This window comes from Dioscorea cayenensis, chromosome 9, assembly GCF_009730915.1.
Source record: "Dioscorea cayenensis subsp. rotundata cultivar TDr96_F1 chromosome 9, TDr96_F1_v2_PseudoChromosome.rev07_lg8_w22 25.fasta, whole genome shotgun sequence".
Classification (NCBI taxonomy): domain Eukaryota; kingdom Viridiplantae; phylum Streptophyta; class Magnoliopsida; order Dioscoreales; family Dioscoreaceae; genus Dioscorea; species Dioscorea cayenensis.
In genome coordinates, this window is record NC_052479.1 from 16491131 (window position 1) to 16496384 (window position 5254).

Below are 5254 nucleotides of genomic sequence, written 5' to 3' on the forward strand. Positions count from 1 at the left end.
GGTGCAATGAGCTCTAGGGATTCCATGTGATAATCGCTTCCTAATAGACAACCGTCGGCGAGGCCCTAGCTGCTTAAGCCCTAGATACTAAGATCCTCTGCTCTTCAACTGTGAGCAGCCAGGAGGTTATCCTTAGACCATTCACTCTATTATCGCAAAACCTCAGGAGCGGAGGTAGAATTTATCACGTCCGGGAGGGGAAAGGGGCCTCTGCCCTCGACTTCAACCCTCAACTAGCGTCCAATGCAACGCTGGTGGTAATCTTCTGGGTCCCTCTCCAGGAAATGTTCATACAATCAAAATTCAAGGTAGGCAACATCAATTATGACATAATGAAGTTCAATGAAACGAATACATCTAGGGTTACAATTACCCAGTACCCACTGGGGTTTAGCTGGCTGCGAAGATCAATGTAAAGCAATAAATCCATAAAAGAAACCCACTGCGTGTTGGGTGTCGGATGAGTGATCCTCTGCACCGGTCAGGATTTCTTCAGGTGGGCCAGAGATACACCTCGATCGAGCTCCCACCAGCCTTTCTTCTAATGGAATGGAGCGGTAGAACCTCTCCAGGCAACGACCTACCTCAAAACCCTAGAAGCCCTCTGGACTAGGGGAAAGATGGAGAAAGAATAATCGGGGCTGTCATCTTTAAATAGGCTGGAATCGGCGACTACTGGGCCTGACGTGTGTCTGCGCCCTATGAGAATTTCACACGGGCGTGGATAATTTCCACTGCCTGTTCTCAGGTCTTCTCGGCGGTGCAGTCTTTGCTACAATGCTTGCTACAATTTTTGTCATAATCCTGCTACAATACTCTACCAAAAATACTCCTGAATTCCATACTTTCATTGGGGTAGCATGCAAGCGAGACTGCGTTCACGTCCATCGCAGATCACTTGCTGCTTCAATGATAGTACATGTTGAGTGGATCTCTTGTTCTTATATGCATAAGTCGAGATGACTTCGAGTGTGAGCGCCTTTGTGCCTCCAAACTGAATGTGCTCACTCGAATACTGGGGAGGTTGGCACACACTCTAGCATCTCACGACATATGTCTTTTCGCGTTTGAACCTTAGCAAGATCTCCTCCAAAATAGGTGCATTATGATCCCACATTGGCATATTTCCTTTATGCTCGGCCTCACAATCCTACACGCATAAAAGTAACATAAAAACACACATATTAATGTAAAAACCTTAGAAAAATAATGCTCAACATAAGGAATGAACACTTCGCATTCATATCACACAAGCACTTATCAAACTCCCCACACTTAAGCTTTTGCTTGTCCTCAAGCAAACATTAAAACATTTTGTGCATCAATGAAGAAAAATGTTGAAAGCTTGACCTTAGGTTCACCAAAGTATACAAAGATAGCATTCTACAAGTAAGGAAAATTTCAACACTAAATACTGAAAAATCAATGCTCTAGCTAAAAACTTGAATAAAAGGATAACAAACCAAATTTCGCTGTAAGTGTGTGAACTCACTCAAAAACACCCCAAGTTATACTCCTCAAAGTTCTAAGTGCAAAGGGACTTATTTATCTACACAAGTGATAAAAAAATTTTTAAAAAGATGGTGGTAGCTTCACACATCCTCTAAGTTGAGCTACTTTCCAAAGCGACCGCTAAGGTGGCTTTCACACTTTCGAGGTGGTAGCTCTTTCTACCCGGTGGTAGCTTTTCACTCATCCCATGAGATAGCTCTTTCCCTCATTAGGGGCATAACTAGTATCCGACTTGTGAGAGTAGCTTCATACTCATAGGTAGGTAGCTCTTTTCCATCCCAACAAATACAAATAAACAAAAAACTATTTTGTTCCTTCTTTTCATTTTTCCATTTTTTTTCCAAAAGTAGTAACCTAACTAATCCCTTTAACCTCAAACATGATTTTCCAATAGAGTTCAAAGAGTGAGTAGTGCATATAATGTTAACAAGCAAAAATTCATAAAAATTCAAGCAAGAACTAGAGCACGAAAAACATTCAATGTTAACAATTCTCCTAGACTTAAGAATACAAACATTGCAACTAAGGTGAACTGCCATTGGCTATGTGAGCATATATCAATCAAGAACAATAGAAAAGATGTGCGCATTATGAAACTACCCCCCACACACACACACTTAAGTTGTACATTGTCCTCAATGCACACATGCTAGCTCACTCAAAATATATCATTCAAAAATAGATGTGGGAGAAGCAATCAAAACAATACTCCCCTGACTCCTAGTGTTGCGTTTGATGAAGCTAATTCATTGGGGAGTAGTGTTCCAACGGGTTGTGAAGCTCAGACCGCCAAGTGCCAAAGCACCCGACATCCGCAAAGCAAGTCCGACCAAACCCGAGAGTCGAGAAGTCTCTCGAGCGAGCCCCGATGCTCGGGTTCGAGAATTCCATATGTATCGGCTCGGGTGAAGTAAGTCTCGAGGCGCTTAACTCGTTCTTCTTCAGCTCGAGGTGCCATAGCTGGAATGCAAAAGATGAAAACAGTAAAAAATATCAGCAGCAATATACTTCATAATTCCACACGGGACTGTGGATATTACCCACGCCTCAGTGGCTCTAGAGCGTGAAACTCCCGCGACGGTGCACAACAAATCTTAACAATTCAATTGTAAAACCACTTCTAAATGCTTACTACACATCCATCATGCATGAAAACTCGCATTTAAAAGCATTCAATCCGTGAAAAACCATAATTGGCGAATAAAAGAGGATAAAAGGATTATCGAAGAGGTGAATATGAAAACGTCTGAAATTCGGTAAGATTAGCGAAGAAAATTCCTCCAAATAGCGACGAAGGGTCGGAAAGATAATCGGGAACCGTTTTCCGTGATCGGAGATGAAGAATGAGACGATCACAAGGTTTTTAAGGAGAAAAATCCCGTCTCTGGAATTTCAGTATCCCCACGGGCGTGTGGAAATTACCCACGCCCTGCGCGCCTTACTCGAGGCGCCATGGGCGTATCACGTCCCTGTGCTTTCTCGGGAAAATGCTCCTTTGACTGACTGATCTCACACGGGCGCGGAAAAATACCCACGCCTGCGCCCTGCACTCCATAGGCGGGCGACGCACCCAGTGGCTTCCCTAGTCATATGAGAAGAAAATGGTCGCACACACGCCTCGCGGTGGAAATTCCCCACTGGGCGTGGCATTCACATGCCCAAACTCACAAGGCGGCCGCCGCCCTGTGTTTTCTCGGGATGGAGGGAGCAACTCGCAGAGTTTCGCACGAGCGTGCGAAATTACCCACGCCCGCAGCGTGGTTCACAAGATCACCCACGTGGGCGAGTCCACTCTGTGTTCTCGAAAATCGCCCAACTTTGCGGTGAAGACACACGCCGCGGTGTGAAATTACCCACGCCAGGGCGCCCGGCCGCATGGTCGATCCCACTGTGGGCACTCAGACGCCCATGTGCCCTCTCGGAAGAGTTCACAAGATACACCCACGCGCGTGTGGAATTTCCACATGCCCGTGTGTTTTCTCTGGATGACTTAGAAAAACTCCGGTGCTCTGCGTAACTAGTCTCGAACATGTTTACACACCCGAGCCCACGCCTATTGTGCAAGATATACCAGGTAAAAACACAAAATAGAACTCAAATGACCAAACTTCGCCAATTCTCAACAAAACATACAATGAATTCTTTTAAAAACCCACAATAAAATCATAGCACAAGCACTCAAAAAAATTGAAACACCAACACTTAACAATTTATTCATGCAAACAAACTAAACTAAAAGTACAAAAAACAGTAAACACTTGGGTTGCCTCCTAAGAAGTGCTTGTTTAACGTCGCTAAGCTTGACGTATCTTTCTTACCTCACGGGGTTCATGAATGAAGGTCGCCTCTTACCCATAACTTGAAAGTATGATGAGCAAAAGTCTCTTGAGGGTAGAGGGTGTACTATCGAGCTTCGCACTCACCCTAACAATGGTTCAGTCCAACTTTCTTGGCTCATGTACGCCTCCAACAGTTTTGGGGCATTTTTCGGTGGCGTCTCGAGCCCCTTTTTCATTTTTCCGAGCACCTTCTTCAAGATTCCCCGGGTAGATGTTTCCTCTCCAAATCGAACCAAGCATCATTACTTCTTTATTGTTCTCCTCTTGGTCGAACAAACCTTCATACTGATCCGGGTTGAACATTTCCTATATATATTCATCAACAATCTCATCAGTAGTGTCTAGAAAATACAAAGTGTCATCAAAATCGAGAGAATGCCGCATGGCTTCAGCAAGGCATTAAGTGAGCTTATCGTCTCTGACTCTCAATGTGAGCTCTCCACCGTCCATGTCAATCAATGCTTTGGAAGTCCGCAAGAACGGTCTCCCAAGTATCAAGGGTACATCTCGCATCCTCATCGACATCTAGCACTACAAAGTTAACTGAAAAAAATATACTTGTCCACCTTGACAAGTACGTCTTCAATGATGCCTCTCTGATGTCGTACTGCTCGGGTCCGCCAATTGTAAAGTCATCCCGAGTAGGCCTAGGCTCACCCAAGCCTAGCTTTTTGGAAGAAAGTATATGGCATGACGCTGATACTTGCCCCCTGAATCCGCCAATGCCATTTCCTCATCTAAGTTGCCGATGTTACACGGAATAATGAAGCTTCCCGGGTCTTTCTTCTTGTTCAGCATGTTCTTTTGCAACACCGCCGAGCATGAAGCATCAAGCACCACTCAAAGCACTCTCCTCCAATTTTCTCTTGTTGGTCAATAGGTCTTTCGTGAACTTTGCATACTTAGGCATTTGAGCTAAAAGCCTCAACAAAAAGGAATGTTGATGTGGAGTTGCTTGAACAAACTCAGGAACTTCTATATCTGCTCATCCCCTTGGTCATTCTTTAATCTAGAGGGATAAGGGATTCTTGGCATGAAAGGTGGGGTGTCACCTCTTTCTTTGTTTGCTCCCCTTCTCAACCTCTACGACCTCGGGATGCGTGTTCTTTCCGGCTTCTCACTCGAAGCCGCCCTTCAACCTCACGACCGCTTCTCAAAGCGATCGCCTTCACATGTTCTCTCGGGTTGATTTTCCGTGTTGCTTGGTAAACTTCCATGTGGCCTTTCGGAAAGAGATTTCGCAATTTGCCCCACTTGATTTTTCAATGTTGTGCAAGGAGGCGGTGTGATTGCAAGTGTAGCCCTCGATCGATTCAAACCTCGTGTTTGCCGGATTGAAACAAATCTAGCCAAGTGCTTCTCCAAATCCGTCATTCGGGTTTCCAAGCCTCGAATTGCTTTTT